General features: G+C 32.7%; 1 protein-coding gene across 1 annotated transcript in view; it reads right to left on the reverse strand.

Moving 5' to 3' along the window:
• The window catches only part of LOC126768912 (tyrosine kinase receptor Cad96Ca), a 79434-nt gene extending 53798 nt beyond the window's left edge, over nt 1-25636 (reverse strand). Inside the window, exon 1 of the mRNA XM_050487332.1 lies at nt 25450-25636. The gene's annotated coding sequence lies outside the window, so the exon portion shown is untranslated. The remainder of the gene's footprint in view (nt 1-25449) is intronic.
• Nucleotides 25637-26675: the final 1039 nt, after the last annotated feature.

The raw sequence follows: 26675 nt of genomic DNA on the forward strand, positions 1-26675 counted from the left end.
AATAAACCTTAAACTAACAAACCTAAGATGATTTATCTATTTCAATTTACAATTTAAAATTTACCCATAAATGAATATAAAATTAATAGTAATAATAATAATAATATCCTGGGACATTATTTAACATTCAACATTATTCACACACGGCCATCTGATCTCAAACTAAGCAGAGCTGGTACTATGGAAACCAGACCACTGATATACTACATATACTACTTTTCTTTTGTAAATACATTCTTATATAGATAATTACACCCAGACTCAGGACACACAGACATGTTCATGCACACAAATGTCTATCCTGGGTGAGAATCGAACCCACAACCATCGGCGTGAAGGCAAGTCTCTACCAACCACGCCAACCAGCCCGTCTAAAATTAAAATTACTTAGTACTTTATTCGAGTATAAGTAAAAAATTGACACGATTATCTTACAAACTTAATAAAAATATGAGGAGTGTACTAGGTAAATAAATACATAAATAATTTACAACAGTATACGAGAGTGTTCGTAATGGCAAAGTGTATTTATTGCATTGCAGGCGTTTAGGTCCCAGGAGAACATATATCTCTTATATAACGAAATCATCCAATATATGTAGAGTTTGTGCAAACGAAATTTGATCTTTGGCCTCATGATTGCTAAGAAAACTGTCATTAATATAGCGAGTTGTATGTTTTCCAAAATTAAAATGTAAATCTTATTTATAAAATCATTAAAAAAATCAGCATTTTCAATAAAATATTATAAAACGGATAAAAACTGTGGAGAATTGTTGATTTTCAGAATTATAGTTGATGATGATTACCTTTTTGAAGGTGACTAAGAAAAGTAATTTTTTAAAAAATAAACTCGATTACGCACGAACTTCGTTTATAAAATTGGGTTATCAAGAAAATTAATCAATGTTAGCAGGACACATTTATTTTACAAAATTAGTAACAATTTCATGTTATGATTTTAATTTATATTTTATTTTTTAATGTTTTAAATATATCTTTATTAGAAATGAATGAATTGGTACTTACGAACTATTAGCATGCAATATTTTTTCAATACTAGGTTTAGTTACTACGAGAAGCTGGAATCATGGCTGCCATTTAATCTCTACCTACATTTTTTTATTACGAGTTATTAGACAAACAATGCTGTCTTCTTCTTACGAATGTCAAATCAATGATGACAGAAAGAGATAAATTTGAACTTGACTTAGCAACCGCTACGTTTAAAAGTAAGGACGTTATTAATATAAAATTACTATATAACGTACAATTAATGGTAATTCATAAATGAACTAATAATAATAAATAATTTCTTTTAGCATTAAAACATTGTATTTTTTATTACGCATTTATGTAATTTGCAACCATAAGTTTCATTCAAATGTATTGAGGTTGCGTAACACACTTAATATTCTACTTAAAACAAGAAATATTGTATATCTTAAATATACGGTCAGAAGTCATTTATACTTCTTACACTGCTTATTTCATATGTCGTTTTGTGAATCTACATAGCCTATAAATGTCCCGCTGTTAGGCTAAGGCATTTTCTCCTTTTTTGAGGAGAAGGTTAGAAGTTTATTCCACCAAGCTGTTCCTATGCGGTTTGGTGGAATATACACGTGGCAGAATTTCAGTGAATTAGAAACATGCAGGTTTCCTCACGATGTTTTCCTTCACCGTCAAGACGAGATAAATTATAAACACAAACTAAGCACATGAAAATTCAGGGGTACTTGCCCGGGTTTGAACCCTCGATCATCGGTTAATATTCACAAGTTCTAACTACTGGGTCATCTCGGCAATACAGAAATGATGATGATGAGCGTTATATTTTATTCTGTATCTTGTTTCAATACTGCTTACAAGAGCCTACATAAATAATAAATACATGAAGAAATATAGAATACATAAAGAAGCATCAATCGCATTGTTTGAAAATGACGACAATTGTCATAAAGTTCAAACATGGATTGAATCACTCGCTAATTTAAACAAACAAATATAAAGTATGTGATTTAAAACATAATAGATCGTATCCAGTTTCTAGATCCATTCGCCGGTCGTTTCGATCAAAGCATTCGTTATGACCTGCCAAAGTGAGTACCATTCAATGTCAATCAGATCTAAGATGTTTTAGTAAGCTCAGATGGGTGCTTAGTTTGCTTGAGCACGCACGCTGGTCAGTGACTCGTCTAACGGTAGCGTCATCGTCATGGTATTCGATTAAATCTTATTCACAAGCCGCTTCGATAAAATGATTCGTTTTTAAATATTGATTTAATCCGGTTATTATAAGCATTATTTTGATTTAAGTACTTTTATAAGTATTTCGTATGTGGTTAATACAATGTCATTAATAATTTACTCATTCTTATTCTTGATCTTATTGTTGGATAGTTTTTTTTACATCCTTTAAAAAAACTCTGTCTTTGTTTCGGAAAATCCACCTTTTTGCATGTTGCAAAATTCTCTGTCACTTGTTTTATTAACAATTGCCAGTCAATATTAAATGACGAATCCTCACATGCTAATCATATGCTCGTCAGGTGATCTGATATTCTGTCATCCAACTTCTGTTGTCTTCCAAAGCGCGAAACATTTTCCTAACGAGAACTCAACTTGCTCAGCAATAAGACATTTACAGGCCGTTACTTTTACTTATACCAATAAAGAAATGATTTATAAATGGCCGAAAGTGCTTATTAGTATGGACAGCAACAAAATATTTTTTTTATTTTTGCTGAACATAAATTTTTATAGTTATATTTTATATTTTTATATGTAAATAATTATGTGAAATAATTTATTTCTAATTTCTTTGTCGTTTATAACTTAGCATATGCAATTTAATATTTTTTTTCGGAAGGATTTGATTCAATTTGAATTTGTTTTCCTATTTGCAACATAAACCGAAGACAGCGGGTACAAGCACTGAATTTTCACGTTCATAATTAGTGTTTATAATTCATCTCGTACTCGGCAGTGAAGGAAAATATCGCGAGGAAGCCTGCACATGTGTCAAGCTGCATTATTATGCAAATGATTCCCTGTATTACAAAAGTTATTTCAAGTATAACAAGAAATAATAAAACCTTATAATATTAGAAAAAAATAATCAAAAAGTATGTTAACTATCAATAACGAATTACGCTTGAAATACAAATTATATTAAGCTGATTTATCTTCACGACCGTATTTCTTCTAACCGTAAAGCCGGCTAAAGATATGAGAATAGTGTGTAAACGAGATCGCAATTACCCTATATAGCTTAAACAGAAGACAAAATCTACTTTTTATCCCAGTTGGAGAAGTAGTAAAAATTTCCCACAAGCGAAATTGCGTGAAAAATTTAGATCCTAAGTTGATAAATATTTAATTAATTGCCATTTAATTAATCAAGCTCTTGTTTCATCTTAAAATATTGCCCTAGAGCTCGAAAAATGTTTTTTTTTAATGTTTAATAACCGTGTTCTTTTATATATATATAATTTTTTTTTGTTCTGATTTTTAAATTACTTGTTAATACTTTACTTTGTATATTTTAATTAATTGTTAAATAACTTGTTCTCGTTAGGTTCACTCCATGTTTCAATGTAAAAATGGAAACTTTGTTGGCTTATATGACACTTATTTTGTTATCAAAAGTTTATGTATTGTTTTATGCTGTATGTTTCCCAAACAAATAAATAAAAAAACAATAAATATTTTACTAGTGCATAGCAATGACTTTTGAAATTTTTGTTTTTTAATAATTATTCATGACCAAATTTTTAATAATTGTAAAAATGTAAATAAAGTTCAACTTAAAAAAAAAAGTAAAAAAAGCAATAGCCTGTAAATCCCACGGCTGGGCTAAGGTTTCCTCTTTTGTTGAAGTGTAGCTTTGGAGCTAACTCCACCATGTTGCATCAACATGCAAGTTTCCTCACACTGATTTTCTTCCACGCCGAATAAGACATGGATTAAGTACATGGATATTCAGTGGTGATTGCCTGGGTTCGATCTCGAAATCATCGAAAAAGTGGATTTCTAAATAGGCGATGGTAAAATCAGGATGAAGTCCGGCTTGTGTATATATATTTACTGGTGGTAGGGCTTTGTGCAAGCTCGTCTGGGTAGGTACCACCCACTCATCAGATATTCTACCGCAAAACAGCAATACTTGATATTGTTGTGTTCCGGTTTGAAGGGTGAGTGAGCCAGTGTAATTACAGGCACAAGGGACATAAAATCTTAGTTCCCAAGGTTGGTGGCGCATTGGATATGTAAGCGATGGTTGACATTTCTTACAATGCCAATGTCTAAGAGCGTTGGTGACCACTTACCATCAGGTGGCCCATATGCTCGTCCGACTTCCTTTTCTATAAAAAAAAAAATAAATAAATACCAAATGTCATCGCAATCTGTTGAACGGTATAAAGATATGCATCCAGTATTACAGCGCCATCTAGTTACAAAAAAGAGGATAATATAATGAACTTCATAAAGAAATACATACATGTGGCATTTTTAATCATGAGTGGTCAAACGATATAGAAGGCTATTTATCTCAATCAATATTCCAACGTCCTTCTTATATTATGTAAACTTTTTGGTATATAAAATTTGGACGAAATATTAAAATATAAGAAAAATCATCAAACTAATATATTTTGCTTAAATTTTACACCGGTTATTTATAATCCAAGTTCTCTTACTCGTGCTGAATAATATTTCGAAGATGAGCTCCATTTCACTCGCTAAGTACGCAATTTGAATAGTAATTTTATCAAATTTAACCCAGCGCCCGAGATTGCAATAGCTTCAAATTATTCCTAAAGATTATATAAATAACAGATGGTCCAGTGGCTGGAAGATGTTAATCAGGACAAGGACTACTTTTATTTATTATTATATTATTCATCTCGTGCGATGAAGGCAAACATCGTGAAGAATCGTGCATTACTGGTGATAGGTCTTTGTGTAAGCTCGTCTAGGTAGGAACCGCACACTCATCAGATATTCTACCGCAAAACAGCAGTTCTTGGTATTTTTGTGTTCCGGTATGAAGGGTGAGTGTAATTACAGGCATAAGGGACATAACATCTTAGTTCACGAGGTTGGTGGCGCATTGGTGATGTAAGCGATGGTTAACATTTGTTACAATGTCAATGCATATGACTGTACGTGTTGGTGACCGCTTACCATCAGGTGGCCCATTTGCTCTTACGCCTACCTATACTATATAAAAACGCCGCGATGGCCCATTGGTAAGAACGCGTGAAACTTAACCGATGATCGTGGGTTAAAACCCGGGCAAGCACAACTGAATTATCAGTACTTAATTTCTGATAATAATTCATCTGGTACTTGACGGTGAAGAAAAACATCGTGAGCAAACCTGCATGTCTCTACTTTCACTGAAATTCTGCCACATGTGTATTCCACCAAATTGCATTGGAGATATAAGCTCCAAACCTTCTGCTCAAAAAGAGAGAGGAGGCCTTTAGCCCAGCAGTGGGACATTCACAGACTGTTACTGTTACTGTACTGTACGAGTACTATTATTTCCCACGAGAGCTGTAAAGTTACCCCTCGTCTAATACCTACTTGGGATAAATTATGGTTGCAATGTAAATATAATTTCCTTTTATAATAAAATATCGTTTTATTAAAGTTTATATTCTAATTTTTTTTAATTTATATCCTATATTTTTTTTGTGCCTTTTTTGTTACATTTTTGTATACATATACTTAATTTAATGCTTATATTAATTATATTTTTTTGTCTGCATTTCTATGCTATGTTCTGTACAAGCTAGTTTTTGCACTTTTTTTTGCTCACTAACTCTGGCTCACTTATTCTTAAAGACGGCAAAAAAAATGTCAAAAATAGTTAAATTACAGCAAAACATAATTGAAAATATTACACACTTGATACAATAGCTGGGTTGTTTGCTGAAACGATATCATAATTGTATTTCCGGTGGCATCCACACTAATCAAACTTGTGTCGTAGGGCTTTGTGCAAGCTCGTCTGGGTAGGTACCACCCACTCATCAGATATTCTACCGCAAAACAGCAATACTTGATATTGTTGTGTTCCGGTTTGAAGGGTGAGTGAGCCAGTGTAATTACAGGCACAAGGGACATAAAATCTTAGTTCCCAAGGTTGGTGGCGCATTGGCTATAAGCGATGGTTGACATTTCTTACAATGCCAATGTCTAAGGGCGTTTGGTGACCACTTACCATCAGGTGGCCCATATGCTCGTCCACCTTCCTATTCTATAAAAAAAATATATATATAGAATAGGTAGGCGGACGAGGCCCTTGTGCCTGTAATTATACTGGCTCCCTCACTCTTCAAACTGGAACACAACAATACAGGGTACTGCTGTTTTGCGGTAGAATATCTGCCACAACTACTAGCCCTACCACCATGAAAAACCTAGCAAAGCGATACAAAGCCATAACATGTTTTAAGCGCCAACCATTCAACCGTTCTATTCCTGTATTAATAACTTATAAATAAGTAACATTTATGGATTCGTAGAAAATTTTAACACTACTGTAATATTATATCACACATACACCCACGCTATTCAAAAATAGAATTGAACACGGCTCGCCTTAATATGTATATAAGGCATATGTCAAAAATTTAACGTTAGCATTACTAAAAATGAAATAAGAATTAATTCTCGAGTAAAATATATTCAAGTACAGTTCTAATTTTCTTGTTTGTACAAGCGAAACGTATTTATATAATGTTGGATCAAGAAAGTTGATAAAAGTTCTATGAAGTCACGAAATCGTGAGTTGCTATTTATTTCAAAGAAAGAGAAACTAGAAGATGTTAAACATTGTTTTTATAGTATTTACAATGAAATTTGGAATTGTAAGTTATCGTTAATCTATATTAAAACAAGTCGAGATGGCCCAGTGGTAAGAACGCGTGAATCTTAAGCGACGAACGTGGGTTCAAACCCGGGCAAGCACCTCTGAATTTTCATGTGCTTAATTTCTGTTTATAATTCATCTCGTGCTTTTCGGTGAAGGAAAACATCGTGAAGAAACCTGCATGTGTCTAATTTCATCAATATTCTGCCACATGTGTATTCTACCAACCCGCATTGGAGCAGCGTGGTGGAAGAAGCTCCAAACCTTCTCCTCAAAAAGGGAGAGGAGGCCTTAGCCCAGCAGTGGGTCATTTACAGGCTGTTACTGTACTGTACTGTATATTAAAACTGTCTGTATAATAAAAATAAAATAAAAAATTGTAGATGTAGCGCGTAAGACCGATATCAGAGATAAATCTGATATATATTTATATATAAATGGTTGTTGATATTACCTATAATATGGGATATGCAGATGGACCATAGGATGGTGTGTTCACAACCGTCCATATATATTGGCACCGTAAGAAATATTAACCAATCGTTACATCACCAATGTGCCATCAAACTTGGGAATTAAGATGTTATATCAGCGAGATACCGATAATGCTATAAATAAATGTATAATGCTATATAGCGATCGCAATGATATTTGGTATATATATTAGAATATTCAAGCAGGACAACGTCAATAAAGCGACAAAAACAAATATAAGCTATTATAAAAACTAAAAGCGCGTCGTCACTTTTGGCTTCATTATAATTTTTAGTGTAATTAAATTATCTGGTACATAAAAACTTTTAAGAATTTACCCTTTTTATTCATGCTACACTAATTAAATTTTTATTATAAACTAATCCTTTTAATAAAAAACGTTTATACGAAACATACAAAGAAAACATTGTTATTAAAAGAAATGTGTATTGTGGAAATTAATGAAGATAACAATGATTGAAATTTATGTAAATACTAACAATATATACAAATAATATAAGTGTGTTTTAACTGTTATTTATTTAAATTAAGCTGTATTAATATTTTGTATCGAGTTTGCGACATACTGTGTGTTTTGATAAATAAAAAGCTATATAATCAAAAGGAATAGAATTATTACTTGGAGTGCCAATAGATGTGGAAATTGGACGAATATATTTAACAGTTTCAAGTTTTCACTTCTATCGGCAGTTCCTGTGACTCCCGATCCGCCGGAAAAGACCGGGGAGAAGAAAACGGCGCTATGCGCACCTTCTCTCCCCGCCACAGTAGGCACCGCTGGGACTAGGGGGGGTTCACAGTACCCTGGGAACCCTCCCTAGAGAAAGGAGGCCCGCATAGGCGGGCCGGCCGTCAGAGCGTCACGGAAGCATGCGAAAGTGATCCCGTGGCGCTCCTCGTTAAGACGGAAAGGGTACCGCTGGTTTTTTAGTGGGTATTTCGATGTTCGGGGCGCACTCGGCGCCTTGGACACCGGCGAGTCCCACATACCCCCCCACTGTTCCCGTGGGGGAAACGCGTAATGCGTTTTTCCAGCGTTAAAAAAAAAGTTCCTGTGACTGCCTGTTTTTTTTGTATACCAGTATGATTATTCTAAAAAGCATGTTAAAACAAAGTTCCTGTGTTTAATTTTTCAAAGGATCCATCTTGTATCTATGACATGACATTAAAAGTCACATCGCCAATGCGCTACCAACCTTGGCAACTGTATTATGTCACTTGTACATTTAGTTTCTCAGGCTCAATTACTCTTCAAACCGGAACAAAATAATACTAACCACCTGGTTACTGGCTGGTCGGTGGTAGAATATATTATGAGTGGGTCATATATAGAGAAATTTTGTTAAAATTCAATTTCATTATAAAGGCTTAAAACAAAACATCTATTGGTGAATATTTCATATTTATTTCAACTATTAACCGGTTCTTATGAGAGATAGGCAAGGTCTATTGTACTCAATCGGAATCACACGGCTTTTAACTTAAATAGAATTATTTAATGTAAAACTGATAAGCACATTTGTATAACAATTTCAATCACCAACGACAATAACGACAACGGATATTACATTGAAACGTGTGTGATAAGAAGCCGAAATCAATTGGAATACAAGAAAATTCAGTCCTTGGAAGGATTTATTGGACCGTTCGAAGGAAAAAGGACCGTATTGTAATTTGAGAGCGCATATAAATTTTCGCTTTGAATAATTATTATACGTGAAACAAAATCAATATGTTGTTTAAAAACTCGAATCAAAAATCGAACACAACGCTTAGTATACTTAAAATTAAGCCAAAGTTGAGGCCGATTTACACGTATTAAATTGCCAAGTACTTAACTTAATTTTACATTAATTAATGCACGTAAATAATGTATTTAGTAATACGTAGCAAATTCAAAGTTCAACGTGTAATTCAATAAGGAAATATTTTTTTCTATTTTACGGTTAAGTTTGTGGGATTTAGTTAAAAGCACTATTTTGATAAGTGACTTAATTTTGACCCGTACTGAATCAAAATAAAAAGTAGTCTAGGACTACTTATATAATATGTGTACGTAGTAATACAGGCACAAGGGATATAACATTTTAGTTTCCAAGGTTGGTGGCGCATTGGCGATGTAAGCGACGGTTAATATTTCTCACAATGCTAATTTTTTCAAGTCTATGGGCGTTGGTGACCACTTACCATCAGGTGGCTTATATGCTCGTTACATCCATTCTATAAAACAAAAACTTACTACTTTCCGTTGGGAATGGTCGCCTTGCTCAATGCCTCAATACCGGATACTTAAATACAAAAACAGTTATGAACATTTTCATGTAGATCGGTGTTTCTCTTTTTTAATTTAGATTTTCTAATCTCCACAGACATATTGTCCTTTGTCCGTTGCCTTTGTTGTCTTTCTATTGTCTCATCAGTTTGGTAGTTTTTTATATATCTTCATGTATTTATTTCTAAGCAGCATAACAATCAACAGGATTACAATTTTTGTGTGTCAGTTGTCGTCTTCCTGTGTGTGTTTTCATTGCGATATCAATGCCCGTTTTTAAGGAAGTACTAACAACTATTTAGAATGAGATTAGATGAGAACAGCCCAAGGCATCAGAATCGAACCTGCGACATTTACCCATAAACCATTGCACAATTGACGCTTTAAATTTTATTAATTGCAAGTTGTTGCATTCTGGATTCCTATACTGACCTGGATGGTATTTTGCAAGCCTGAAAATGATGAGGAGTGTTTCATAATTATGGATCGCAATTATAAGGTCAGGTCCAGGCAGATTAGTACAAACCAAAATATTTAACAATTGTATATTGTCAATTTTATATTATCAATATGCTTTATATTGAAAATATCAAAAATTTACATAATCTAAATGCCTGATCAACACTATTCAAGTTCAATCGATTAGAAAAACAAAAAGGTATCTTGAAATATAAGTTGAAATCTTTCATGGATTTTGTTCGTAATATTTTATTTTTAGCTTACCTTGTACATGAGTCTACATATAGGTTTTTTTTATAAAATTAATATTATAGTATTAAAAAAAAACAGTTGATGAAACTTTTAAGTCCGGATGATGGAAGTCAGGATGCGTCCGTACATTTTTTTTTAAATATTAAATTCAAAATTTTATTCAATGCTATAGTACACTCCAGTAACAGCCTGTGAATGTCCCACTGCTGAGCTAAGAGCTAAGGCCTCCTCTCTTCCCATTAAGGAGAAGGTTTTTTCAATGCTATAAGTAATAATAATTAAGAGTAAATAGTAATATATAAAAAAAAACAATTAATGTATGAGGTTTTATAAACGTCTTTGATTGAAAGATTATTTAATCAAAGACAACAAAGACAACATATAATTTTAATAACATACGTCATATAGCCGTACGTTATTAAAATTTACACAATTTGTAGTCGAGCTATTTAAGAACAAAGTCGAAATTAACCGCAGAACACCATCGTGAAAAGTCAAAAGGTGTTATACGACATCCTATAATTATTATAACATTTAAAAGGTACGTGAAACGCATCAAAATCGCGTATCACCGTCCTTTAAGTCTATGAGTAAGTTCTTATAATAGCACTGCGGGACGTTTTTTGTAATTATTTTTATTATTACTATATATTTATTCCAAATAAACGACTATATTTAACGGCCTTACTTATAAACGTTGCTTAGCGGCTGCTTAGTTAAAAACTGATTTCGCTCTTTCTATCTTTTTTTATTTGACATTGGAAAGAAAAAGACAATGCATTGCCTAATTAACCAGCCGCTAAATAACGTCTACAAGTAAGGCTGTAAATGTTTTAATGCGTGATTAGTTAAACAATGCTCTCTCTTCTTTTTTATAATGGAAAATCAATGATGACAGAAAGAGACACAGCCGTCAAACATACTTTGTCAGCTATATTTTAAGCAATATCCTGACGTAGGATAAGTAATTTTTATTTCAGGTTTTTCCTCATTCACAATTTTAATCAAGTTCAAAGACAATATACCACGACACACTAGATCGTGTTCAAATAAATTCTTGGTAATATTTTTTAATATATAAATTTTGTTCATGGATTTCATCACCCTGTCATATGATCACTTGCCTGTCATTTTGAGTAATATATATTCTGGTGTAAACTATTAGATCCGCCCACGGAATGTCCGCGCGAACTCCTTTCACGATAGCATTAAACTTAATATCATTAATATTAAAATCTTCAATAAACTATTCACCAATTAACATCAAACAAATTGTATGACCAACTTAAAAAAAAACGCTTCGTACATTAAAAAAAAAAAATTTTTAAACGTATTCGTTATACGTCAATAATTTAAAAAATATATATCTGAAGAGAAAATTAAAGTAATAAAAATATAATTTATAACTATTATATTCGTAAATTAAATTCTTAGATATTTCGCGTTGACGAAATTAAAATGAAAGTGGTTTCAAGCGGCGCAATTTTAATACTTTCTAAATTATCAATGTCATTAACTAAAGTCCCGCGCAATATGTATTTAATTTCCTAAGATAAACCTTAGTTTCTACAATATTTACTGCAATACACGGTCGTGTGAAAGCATTTAAACCATTCGCTGTTATGCCTTCGCTAATTTCTCTATATTCCATCTCTTTCTATTAACATATGTTAAAATAGGATCAAAGATAGTCAGTCATTGGAACGAGCTGTGTGGGATTTGAAGCCCCATCATTATGGTTCAATGACCCTAGTTACAAGTACAGACACGAGGACATCAATTCGAGGATAATTACAGTGTAATTAATAAAGCAAGGTGACTTATTATTATTTGTATTATTAAAACTATTGTTTTTATTATAGTGTAGTTTTGAAACACGACACATACTTATCGAATAATATGAAAGTAACATCCTGTAATTGTCCTGAGACAAGGTTTTCTCTCTTTTTGAGGAGAAGTCTTGGAGTTTATTCCACCACAGTCGTCCAATGATTTCTCGAGAAGTTTTCCTTCACCGACGAGCACGAGATGAATTATAAACAAAAGCCAAACAAATAAAAATCTAGTGTTCCGTTCCCGGGTTTGAACCCGCTTTTGGTTAAGATTCGCGTGTACTAACCGATGGGCCATCTCAACTCTTGAAATATTAATTAATGAAACATACTTTGTTTTGTATTTCATGTGGTAACGTATCACTTATCTAAGATGAAAACTTTGTACAGTTGTGACATAAGGGTTATTATTTCTTACAGTACAAATGTCTATGGGCGATGATGACCACTTACCATCCGGAGGCCTGTCTGCCTACCTATTTATAATAAAAAAGGCGTTGCAACGCATGCCGGGTTTTAGCTTGTTCTTGTAAAAAAGTGAAATTACTATTTTTTTTTTTTTATAAAATAGGAAGGTGGACGAGCATATGGGCCACCTGATGGTAAGTGGTCACCAAACGCCCTTAGACATTGGCATTGTAAGAAATGTCAACCATCACTTATAGCCAATGCCCCACCAACCTTGGGAACTAAGATTTTATGTCCCTTGTGCCTGTAATTACACTGTATTCGTTGAATTGTATGTTAGATATACAATATTAAGCTGTAATTAACGAATAAATGTAATATGAAACTGCGAGTACCCTTGCTGGTTATTTTAAGTAGAATCTGTATTTTGAACCGGTTTACGTTTTATAATCTTTTATAGTAATGATTTAAAAGTGCTTGTAAGAACGACTCCACTTGAAGTTTATTTTTATATGATTTGGTTAAATCGCACAGAGAACCGGATTTCAATATATGCAGTACATATTCTTAATATAGATTTGTATATACTTATTTTAAGTCTTCAATGTAAATAATGTCCGATTATTACGACATTACCGATTTCGGCATTTTCAAGGGAGTCTAGCTATCTGCGCAAGACATGCACAAGTGTATCCGCAAACATTAGAGCAACTTCTTTTCCCTCACTCTCATGACCCTCAACTTCCAGACTCCAGGTCACTATCGAACTTTTAGATAGAAAAAAACATACTGACTTTTTTATCGCAGGTCTACCCATAGAGGCAATCGAGTCACTGTATATAATTGTTATTGTTATGCAAAAAAAATAAAATGTCAATTATGACGCAAGGATTTCATAACTTAGTTCCTTCTATTTATCAATACTAAATCCGCATCGGCTTCTGTCCTTTGCAAGAAGCACGTTACGTCAATACGTCCTATATATATAAACGGATGTTAAAACATAGACTTTGCTAGGCTATACAATTCAACCGAAATTGACTTTTAACTTCCTAGCAATATTGCTTAAAATTGTTTAAACTCTTATTCAGTACCTGATTATAGAATTCACTGTTTATTGTCAGTATATCTTTATAGACAATAAGGTTCAATTTACCGTGCGGTGTGATTTGGGAAAGTAATGAGTGTTTCGTGAGAAATGTTGTAAAGAAGCTCAAGAATATTTACTCAGTAGGTACTAGGTTTAAAGAGAATTATTACTTGTAGTAGTGATTGCAAGTTAATTAGCATGCGCAAGGAGTATATGGACATATTGTGAGATTAGCTTAGCGCAAAACACAATACACGGACTTTTTTTAAATAGAAATAACATTCTGCATTTAAACGTATTTTTATCACAGATAAAATATAATTTAAATAGCTATTCATCTTACGATTAGTTATTTACATTTTTTTATTACGATTCGATTTTTTAATTAAATTCGAATTTGATTGTCTCTATTTTTTTTAAGGTTGTTTGTAAACGTTTCTTTGACTTGTTTATTATGAAGAAACCGTTTTTGATGTAAAAATGTTGTTTATTTTACAGTTAACTACATAGAAAGTATATGAATATATTTTTAAATGTTATATTGTCTTAACGATGATTTAATATTAAATAAATTGTGGACACGTCAAAACCCCCAGAGCACACTTACAAAACATCGTAGACCATGATTGTAATATGTAAGAAGGTGATATACAACATTGACTATAATGAATGTAACATTTAAATGATACAAGCATTAAAATAGCATATAACTATATGTCCGTTTCCAACATTTCTCACAAATGAAGTACGAAGTGAGTTCTTATAGAACAGCATGCTTCTTTCCCCAAGAAGAGTAATATAATTGTCATCCATTGACCTTTGTACTTGTCCTCACTCAACCTTTTAAATATATATATAGCAGCAGATATTTTCAGACAATAATTTTAAAATTATTTGACTGAAATTCAAATATTAGAAGCTTAAGAGCAACATTCTTGCAATTCAGCAGGATTCTTGTCATTTCACTTTATTTATGATATTTAAAAACGATTCTATTTATAGATTTAAAAAGAATGGAATCTGTTATTAGAAAGAAATGTATATCTACGTATGTGTTTTATCATGAGTATTTTTTTTTATAAATTTTGTCCAATAATTTCTCATTGTTACCATTGTCACGTCCATTATATCGGGCAGTACTTTTACGATACCAGGTGGCTGGTGGCCTTTGATATTATATGTTACCTATGGGAAACCTATTTACTGGTGGTAGAGCTTTGTGTAAGCTCGTCTGGGTAGGTATCACCCACTCATCAGATATTCTACCGCAAAACAGCAGTACTTGGTATTGGTTGTGTTCCGGTTTGAAGGGTGAGTGAGCCAGTGTAATTACAGGCACAAGGGACATAACATCTTAGTTCCCAAGGTTGGTGGCGCATTGGTGATGTAAGCGATGATTAGCATTTCTTACAATGCCAATGTCTAAGGGCGTTGGTGACCACTTACCATCAGGTGGCCCATATACTCGTCCGCCTTCCTTTACTATAAAAAAAGAAAAAGCAATAACTACCGACTAATGTATATCTTACACTAAAATAATTGAAATATTTATTTTGCTATGTATACCATATTTTTAAAGGTGGTTCTCGCTGTTACCTATTATACGATATGTTAATTAAGAGTGTCTAGCTGCTGCGTTGCTACTAGCGGTCATTACTGCTCCGCCTCCGTAGTTGTGATGTTTTATAGTTATTTTTTTAGTTTCATCACAGACGTATTGTGCGTGATTCGGTGTATGTACCTGCATATTTGTTACCAGGCAGCATCACTATCTACGTTTCACGATTAAAATATACAAATAGGAATATGATATTCATTTGTATTATAAATATTGGTCTGCATTTCACGTTGTAGAGTCCAGATGATTTCTTTATTGACTCGGGATGAGTGGCGGTTCACATCCTTAAATTTACTTTATCGTAAACTACAAAGAGAAAAAAAAAAACAAAATATGGATACAGCCTAAATTAAAGTAACATACAATTTTGGCGACCTTATCGCTACATAGCGATCTTCCAGGCAACCAACGGTATAAGGAATAACTCATAGGATAGGTGGTATATAAAATAACATTAATCTATAACTGAACATGTCAACAATATCAATATTAAATACACGTATTATATATCAATAAATAAATTGTATCAATACATACTAAAATTACAAGTATATAAGTTAGTTGTTAGTTGTCTTCAAATTTACTATCTATTATAATATTTTTACAAATTATAATGTTTTTTTTTATCACAATAAGATTGAAAGTATTCAGTTAGTTAATCCGGAAATTTGGTTGGATGAAAAGTGATAAGTATAAGAGAAATTGGTGATTTGCAAAAAATGCAGATACAGTACTGTAACTAAACATTATAGTCATCCAAGATTAAAATTAAAAAGTGATAAATAGATTCCAAAGTTGTTTTGATTTCCGCAAAGGTAGAGTTACAGGGAAACCAAGAAATTCTCGAACGTTTCTGATTTCCTGCCCCCATTAACATAACGAAGATATAAACAGATATAGTAATTTGGTTCGCGTAAGGCTTCCGATGGCAAAAATACAAAAGTAATTTTTATTTTTTTATATATTTTAAAAGTTGTATAGCTTATCGGGACGAAGTGACATAGAAGGCAAGTAAAACAATAGTAAGATCTTAGTTACGGAAACAAGTCTATGGAGATTAGTTTCCTAAATATAAATATATTTATGAATATATAACGGGTGAAACTGCGAAGCGTTGCTTTTTATATAATATAATTATATATGAACGTCAATTAGAAATAAACAAACACGCGCTTAAAACAAATTATGGGAATAGTTAAAATTAAAATATGTCACTTGACGAGCACACGACAGGAACATAAATAAACGTCTGACCTTTCCCTTTTAATTACTGCGATGCCTTGGTCTATATTTTAAAACTTTAAGGAAACATTTTTTTTATTAAATAGATAGGCGAACGTGCATATGGGCTATCTGATGGTAAGTAGTCACCAACGCCCATAAACATTAGCAATGTAAGAAATGTTAACCATCGCTTACATCGCCAATGCGCCACCAACCTTGGAAACTAAGATATTATGTCCCTTGTGCTTGAAATTACACTGGCTCACTCACCCTTCAAACCGAAACACAACAAGTACTACTGTAGCGTTAGAATATCTGATGAGTGGGTTTTACCTATCTAGACGGGCTTGCACAAGGCCCTACCAAGTTACTGAGTTCCTGTCGCTTCTTCTTGGTAGACTCATCATTTCGATTGTGATGACATTTAATTTAAATTCATCTCTTAAAATGATTATTAAAAACTGTTTGAAAAAGCATACTTTGATTTTTATATTTAAGATTTATAAGTGTCATTTGAATTTAGTTATATGTAGTTCTACAATAATAACCCCATTAAAATGTTCGTGTTGAATATTTAAATACAAATTGTTTATTTATTTTTACATTATACGAGCTTATATAGTGAAAGTACAGTTAAAAATATGTAGTCATATTTTAAAAGTCGTGATTGGCATCTGGTTATATTAATGTTAAATTAACGTACGGTAATGGGCAGATACGATGCGGGGTCTTGCCACGAATAACGATGTACGTATTAGTACAAGTAAAAAACACGTAAAAGCATGACTTTATATATCTTTAGACTTACTCACTTAAAATACGTATGCGATTGAGTCGCTTTCATTTGTATGTAGCGTCTTTCGTCTTTTATAAAGTATAAAGAAATTAATATTAACGTAGATAGATATCCTGGGACTAATAATAATATCCTGGGACTTTTTTCACACACGGCCATCTGATCCCAAATTAAGCTTCTACAGAGCTTCTGTTATGGAAACCAGACAACTGATATACTACATATACTAATTTTCTTTTGTAAATACATACTTATATAGATAATTACACCCAGACTCAGGACAAACAGACATGTTCATGCACGCAAATGTCTGTCCTGGGTGGGAATCGAACCCACAACCTTCAGCGTGAAAGGCAAGTATCTACCAACCACGCCAACCGGCTCGTCAAATAGATAGATAGATGTTAATATATAACTTAAATAAATTACAGGTGTTTGCTTCATTATGTATATATTTTATAAATAGGTTGGCAGACTGACAAACAAGTCACTTGATAGTTAGAGGTAACGGGTGCCGCTATAGATAATAGCTCTGTACGAATTATTAACCATCCCTTACATCGTCAACGCGTTACAAACAATGGGATCCAAGTGCCTGTAGTCACACGCTCACTCACCCTTCAAACCGGAACACAACAAAAGTATTGCTGTTTGGCGGTAGACAGGCTTGCACAAAGCCCTACCACAAAGTAAACTTGAATGAAATGAAACCTGTGATGCAGCTTCATTGTCGACTGCATTCGGTTTATAAAATTACAATTAAAAAAAAATCGTTCGGAATTACAATCATTTATACATATCCAAGAAGCGAATTGACAAAACTGATACAAATTATAGTCATTTTAAGTATTAATTACCTATTATTATATTATTAAACATCTAAATTTGTAGTCATTTTTTCTGGCGATTCGACTTGCGTATCTGATTATACATTATATAAAATAGATAGGTTTTTAAAATATCATAAGTGTGTTTATTAACAAACAAACATAATCATAATTTCATCATATTTGGCATCGGTCCGATGTGTACACTACATTAAAAAGGAGAAAGTTTTCCTTAATCATACGGTTGATGGGCTTACATACTCGATTGATGGATGCGCTCAACGAAAACTTCCTTAGTCTTATACGCCTCCCGCAGATTAAGATTATTTTATAAAACTTAGCGTTGTCCGCATGACCGGACAGCTAGAATAAAATATACTAACTGCCTTTAAGTTTTTCTTCTAACAAACTTAACTTAATTTATTATTTAAGTGTATTTCTTTTGGTCCCGAAGCGTGGACACTAACTGCGGGACTACAAATTCGTCTACAAATTTAAGGTCACACAGCGTACTATGTAGCGAGCTAATCTCGGTGTATCTTTGAAGGATAAAATCAGAAATAAGGTTAACTGGAGATGAACCTGAGTTTCCGACGTAGATTACATGGTTAGCAGACTGATGTTATCATGTATGTATTTATAGAGTTTTCTTTATTTATTCTGCCAGTTCCTACAAATTTTACAAATAGCTCATTATTAATATATTGTCTGGAGAATACTGCTTTAATGTTAAGGACGCCTGTTACAACTCGTGCGACTTTGTATCATCCGATAATTTATTATTAACCAATGTCTCATATATCATAATTACGTTATTTTGATTGAACTCGAGATGATGTAGAGAATGTAAGTCTTGCTGTTTGGTGATAGAATATATGGTGCGCGGGTGATACCTACCCAGACGGACATTCCCAAAGGCCTATAACCAAGCGCGTGGTTTTTATTTACAATTCATCTCTTGCTCGGTGATGATAGAAAAAATATGAGGAAAGCTACATCGGTTGGAAAACTTCTACTACATGTGAACGCTGTTGGAGCAGTGTCGTGGAATAAGGTCCAAGCTACTTCAAAAAGAGAGGCTGTTAGTTTACTTTTTTGAAATGAGATAATGAGATAAAAATGAGATAAAATATTGGAATCAACTTTTTGAATGTTTACAATATAAAGCGAAGCCGCACCTGCATTTTCACCGTCATTACTCAACCGGTTCAATTTACTCATTTAACATGCAAACGTGTAAAATTTTTCACGTAAAACAAAACGATTAAGTTTTACTAGGTCAGGTATTTGGCGGTTTTCTGGATATTTCCGTTTCGAAGGAAAATTGAGAGAGGTAAGTTTTACTTTGTTCTAAAGACGTTCGAACACATTTAGCAATTAATAATTAATTTTGTTAAGGATTTAAGATTGTATCAAATCAAAATTTTCTAAATAAGAAAAACTTCGTTTTACGTATAGCTTATTCCGATCAAGAGAGAAGGGTAGACAAATTTGAGATCACATTGGTCCATATATATGGACATAGAATTGAGATCACATTGGTCCAGATGTTGAATAATGTATGGCAATAAAAAAATGCCATTTTAGATATCAGCAAAGTACATCACGTGTTTGACATTGTTTTTGAATGAAATTCACACACACACACATATATATATATATATATATGTGTGAATATATATATATATATATATATATATATATATATATATATATATATATATATATATATATATGTGTGTGTGTGTGTTTTACCTTTAAATAACTTATATAAATAAAAAAAGTATTCTTGCGTTAGATAGCCAATTTATTGAGAAAGTTTTAAGGTCAATCACGCTACAATCCACGGGGGCGGATCAGTCACGTTTAACGCGGGTGAGACCGCGCGGAGTATTTTAGCACAAATAAGTCTACAACTATCAGAAGAAGAAAATAAAGGTTTTCTTCAGTTCTAACATATACTTGAGCTAAGAGTAATGATTGCTTTTTATCCCTGTTTTTTTTTTCAGCCTTTTGCCGTCCACTGCTGGACGAAAGCCCCCATAGAACGCCAACCATCCCGTTCTTGGGCAGACCGCATCCATCCCGTTGGATTCGGGATGGATTCGGGATTAACTTTATTAAGAGAAAGAAAATATAATTGTTTCGAGCACTTTTTCGTTTTTCTGTATTATTGTTTTACTATATTGAATTGTATGTAAATTTCCTTTGTATAAAATAAAGTTTTAAATAAAAACACTAAGTTTGATCTTAAAGATAAACTTACCATATGTGACACGAATGTATTTCATTTTACATTTTTTTTAATGAGTACCTACTCATTAAAAAAAAAGGTGGACGAGCCACCAAATATTCTTAAGAATATTGAAATGATTGGTAAATAAATAATGCAATAATGCTAGAATTTGTCTGTACTATTGTTTTATATAACACGTTTAATAGGAAAAGCTTAAACCTATGTACCGTACAACATTAACGAACCATAAGTACTTACGCACAATATTTTTTTTTTTGTATAGAATAGGAAATCACCGAGCATATGGGCCACCTGATGGTAAGTGGTCACCAACGCCCATAGACATTGCCATTGTAACAAATGTTAACCATCGCTTACATCACCAATGCGCCACCAACCTTGGGAACTAAAATGTCCCTAGTGCCTGTTTTTACACTCACCCTTCAAACCGGAACACAACAATACCAAGTACTGCTGTTTAATATCTAATGATTGGGTTGAGTTGAATTTGGGACCAACGAGCTTGCACAAAGCCATACCATCAGTAACCACTTTATTTACCATTACTTTTTATCCACTTTCCCAATAAAAGGAGAATACATCTTTTTGCAGTTTGTGGTTTGAACACTTGGACCTTGGATGAGTAATAGTGTTTCTATTTTTAAAATATATAACAGATCGACTTAGTTTTTCGACTGGTGACTGGAGCTTAGTTATTTTTTGTTTTTAATTCGCTTGTATTTCTTTTGTACCTCTGACAACATATCCGCAGAATTTTATAAGAAACAGTTTAGTAGTTAAGATTTGAAAGAGTAACAAAAAAAGAAACACACACAACATTTAAAATATCACTAAGCATTTAAGTCCTAAATGCAAATAGTTTTTAAAAATATTATTAAAAAAATATAATTATAGCTTTTCGTTCAACTAAATATTGCACTTGATTACTATCCCAGTCGACTTTAATATTTAATATTCAAATCGCAGAAACTCATTTAAAAATTTTCCTTTACGAGTTTCACTAGAGTTCTAAATTCTAAATGGCGACGATTTTATGCTATTGCTTTAACCAACATTTTTAATTATATAGAGAATCGTTTCTTTTAAATAGAAAAGTAAAATTATAATAATTATTTAAAACATATTGTTTAAATTTTCCCCTTAAAAAAACCACTGCTTTCTTTCGAATCATTTCAGCCTCTAAATGTCCCACAGCTGGGCTCTAGGCTCTCTGATAAGGTTTGTGGAAAAGAATGAATGAAGAAATGAAGAAATGTGGAAAATTTTCATCTGAGGTTTACAGGTTTCCTCACGATGTTTCCATTCACCGCCAAGGACTAGCAGAATTATAAACACAAATTAAGAACATGAAAATTCAGTGGTGCTTGCCCGGGTTTGTACCCCACTCCCGTCAAGATTCATCTAGTAACTGGGCCATTTCGACTCTTATTTATTTATTTTAAATAAGTACGCTCACAATATGCATGCTAAAACATTTTAATTAAGAAAGGAAAATAAAGCATTTACCAGATAATTATCTATTTATAATTATAAGTCGAGATGGCCCAGTGGTAAGAACGCGTGAATCTTAACCGATGAACGTGGGTTCAAACCCGGGCAAGCACCTCTGAATTTTCATGTGCTTAATTTCTGTTATAATTCATCTCGTGCTTTTCGGTGAAGGAAAACATCGTGAGGAAACCTGCATGTGTCTAATTTCATCGAAATTCTGCCACATGTGTATTCCACCAACCCGCATTGGAGCAGCGTGGTGGAATAAGCTCCAAACCTTCTCCTCAAAAAAGGGAGAGGAGGCCTTAGCCCAGCAGTGGGACATTAACAGGCTGTTACTGTTATCTATTATACAAATTTATAACCAGCGCATATAACTTGCATTCATTTAGTTTTAGTATGCTAAGTTTTAAGGGATACTTAAAATATTCTAAAAGAAACTTACAATTAACGAAAATAAAAATTATAATTAATTGCGGCTTACTTATAAACGTTGTTAACGGGTGATAAGTTAAACAATGCTGTGTCTTCTTCTTTCGAATGTCAAATCAATTGAATCGAATGAAAAATCAATCAAAAGAAAGGGAGAAATCAGTGTTTAACAATATAGTCGCTGAGTCACATTTATTAGTGAAGCGGCTATTTTTGTTCTCATCCATGACAAAAATCCTTACATGAATGCAAAATACGATCCTTCTGCGTCATTTTGTAGCTTTGAACGATAAAAATAATTCAATTTCACGGACCTATTTCTAACAAATGGATACAAGTCGTTCGGGTAACGTTGGAAATTGGGAATTCTCCATTGGGAAACGTCCATTGGGATTTTACGCAAACCGTAATATTATTGGACCTTAATGGGATTATTACGTAGAAACTTTGACTACTTTTAGATTTCTTACTTTTAACGGATTACTAAAAAAGACGAAGATATTGCAAACCAGCAGGATTTTTTAACCAGTAGGCGGAATGACAAATGGTACTGTGTACTCATAAGTGTGTCACCTGGTGGTTAAAGTCACAGCCCTCTGACATTGGCGCAGTAAAAAATATTAACCATTTCTAACAACGTCAATACACCACCAACCTTGGAAACTTAATTATTATGTCCCTTGTGCCTGTGACCTATCATTAAGCCCTGCCAAGTACTATACTATATTATAGCTTAAAATGTGACGTACAACAAATAAATTATGTTAAGTTTCAATTAATACTTCTTGTTTTAAAACGAAATAACGATAACAAACCTCTCTTTAAAATACCTACTTCAGGTATTCGAAGAGCGGAAATTGCGGAATGCCGTCTATTTAATTGGAATCTTGTTTGTCTCCTTCTAGTTGCTGACCAAGTTTCAGTAAGTAGGTTTTATATGTTTCATGCAGGGCATTTTTATGTCTTAATAAGTGCCCAATTAGTTAATGATCGTCGAATTATATTTATTTAGGTCGTTTTCGAAATTAATTTTTATTAACTTATTTAATGTTGATTTTTGGTTCATCAAAGAGGTTCGCTTTCGGTTCACTTTTAATTTCGTATATATAGACACAATATAATTTTTAATTTGGCCTTAACCGGAAGTATTTTATTCACATAGGCACCGTTAATCTTCTTGAATTGTTTGGTAAAGAATACATTCGTGAGCAAATGAAAACCTGTCACATATGGTATTCCACCATTGAGGGAAGTGTGGAATACGCTTCAAACCTTCTCCTAAAAAGGAGTGGAGCCTTTAGCTCAATATTGAGACATTTATTATTACTATACATAAATAATAATTACTTCATAACTCATCATTACCTTCACTTGGCCTTGTCCCATTTACTGAAGGTCGTCTAGCCGATAGGCATCCTTAGTATTGCATGTGTTGAAGGGAGGGTTTTTCACCGTTGACGAGACCCAAATGTTGATAGTATTGATAGATTCGCTTAACACAAAAAAAAATTCTCACATAACCCTAGGGGTTAAGAGGTGGAGTATTCTATTCACCGGAAATAACACACATAACATATATAAGCTTTTATGCGTGCTTGTTTGTAGTATATTATACTTTTTTTTATTTAAAATTGGTTAGAATTGTAAGCGTTCCTGACGTCATCCCTTACATCATCAATGCACCATAAATGGCCCTTGTTTATTATTACTGTAGTATTGCTATTTGGTAATAGAATTTGCTATGAGTGCATGCTAGCCAACCAGACAGGCTTGCACAAAGCAAATGAACTTGTACAAAATTATATTATAAAATAATAATATAAAAATGATCGATATTATATATTGTTATATTATTATGTAGACAATTTTATAGGTAATTCTTAGCCGGTTTTACTTACGTATCAGATGTTTGGCAATAAAATCTTGGTACTAAATTTTGAACCATTTGACTTTTTAATATTCCAGCACATGTATGAAATTAAAAAGAGGAGAGAAATAAAAATAAAAATACCTATCTAGTTTAAGAAAACATGGTAGAACACTCTCCTCCTGACACACCAATATCTGTCTTGTTTGCTTCATCTACAATAATATTATAAATTCGAAAGTAACACTGTCTGCATGTCTGTTACGCTTTCGCGGCTAAACCACTGAATAGATTTAAAGTTTTGGTATGAAGCGATCTTGACCTTGGAAATGCGTGGTGGAATAAGCTCCAAACCTTCTCAAAAAAGGGAGAGGAGGCCTTAGCACAGCAGTGTGACATTTACAGGCTGTTACTGGAATCGTGATAGGCTACTTTTTTACTTATCGTTAGCATATTTCTGTTTTTCAAGTATCACATAGTATGTGCTTATATTATTAATCTGATTGCTACACAAAAAATTTTAAGGCGATATAGGATTTTATTCGATCGAAATACGAAAAAATCGAAAATTTAAAAACCACTATCCCTTTAAAAATGCATTTCAGTCTAAACGATGCATGCAAATTTATAGCTTATTCCATATGATTACGGTTCAATTTTGAATAGCCATATCTGATCAAACCTTGAAATCTTCGTATAAACAAAACAAGTCCAATCCCTTCTATACGGTTCTGACCTTCATCACATACGGAAGAGATAACCGATAAAACTTCTGGTTTACGAAACAAAATCAATTTTATTAATCATTATTAGCATTTTCATAAATGCATCATTGATTGCGTATATATTATCAATGCAAAAATATATATTTTTAAAACTAATTTAAATTAAAATAAAATTGTTATTTATTTTTAATTTAAGTCAAGAAAAAAAGGTACACAAATTGTGTTGTTTAGATTTTGACAATTTAGGCAATATTAATAATGATTCAAGCCGCGTCTTTCACTCGATACACGTAGTTATGTAAATCTTCCCTAACATTATTTATAGGTAACTTAAATACTAAACTATCACGACTCATGTTATTACACATTACTACATATTAAGTAGATAAGTCATTATTAGAAGTAATGATAATATCACGCAATTTCAACCTATAACACAATTGTCTAAAGTCTAAAATCAATTGTATATAAATGTTTTTCATTAGTCGATAGAAATAAGCGGTAACCATTTCACCTACCGTAGTGTATCGAGATAATCGAAATCGACAATCGCTTTTGTGTATTGATATGAATCACCTATCACTAATAACAACCTCGTCACTTTCACTGCGGTTCTTCGTCGATTTAGTGATATTAAATCGTTAAAACCGCGTACAATACGCGCGAGCTCGCGTCACACTGCGCAAGAGCCTGCCCCCACTCAGCCTTAACTTGTTTTGACGATCGCTTTTGCTTATTACAATGGAATAAGGTTTAACAGTGATACATTGATGCTTGGTTTTCAAAAATGAATCTGTCTAAGCTATTAATTCTAGTGTTAATATATTGTTGTTTATTTATTGACCAATACATATGTTCCTATTGTACTGTTACATTGTTGTATAGACTATAACAATAGGAGAAATAGAGATAAGTAAATATATTATTTGACTTTGAATTGACACGATTTCATTTGATCAAGTTCCTAAATAATCAATGATATTTATCGTGGATTCGTAAAAAATGGCATTTTTACCATCGCTAACGTTTTATCTTTGGAAGCCAAATTAAGGTAGATAATAGGTAGTTAAGTCGAATAGTATTGTATTAGTAATCAACTGTTTGTAGAATATAATATAAAGGAGCTGTTAGAAAATCGCATGAAATATGTAAATCTAAGTTTTGTTTATTTTTACTCCTCCATTGAATATAGTATAGGTACTTCGAATACTGTTTTAATCGCATTGAACAGTTGGTTTTAATATAACAAGGTCATATATGTATATTAAATATTTTTTAAAGAGATACAAAAGAACAGATACAAAACGTATTTTAATTTTGGATACTCAAATGTTTTCCAGTACAAACACAAAATACATGTTATGTAACGTCAATATGAACGGTAGGCAAACAAGATTTATAAAAGATACAAAGAATGTTTGATTCAATTTTCAACTCAGTGATGTATTTAGAGGAACGTAAGTAATATTATTTAAAGCAGTTTTAAAGAGCTAAATCAGGATCTACCATTGAGGTATATTAAAAATGCTTTATAATATAACCCATTTATTGAGAAAGGCTATGATTTCACTGTAAACCAACACGCTATGACCTATGATGCGAAGCTACGCTTAGCACGGACCAGCTAGTATTTTAAATGTGGATCCTCTTAACGTACTGGCAATTTATGTTATCGTATTTAGTTAATAAGTGTGTCGCTAAAGTGTTAATTTATGTCTATTTTGAAAATAAAATTTATTTTTAA

This window comes from Nymphalis io, chromosome 6 (assembly GCF_905147045.1).
Source record: "Nymphalis io chromosome 6, ilAglIoxx1.1, whole genome shotgun sequence".
In the NCBI taxonomy this organism is placed as follows: domain Eukaryota; kingdom Metazoa; phylum Arthropoda; class Insecta; order Lepidoptera; family Nymphalidae; genus Nymphalis; species Nymphalis io.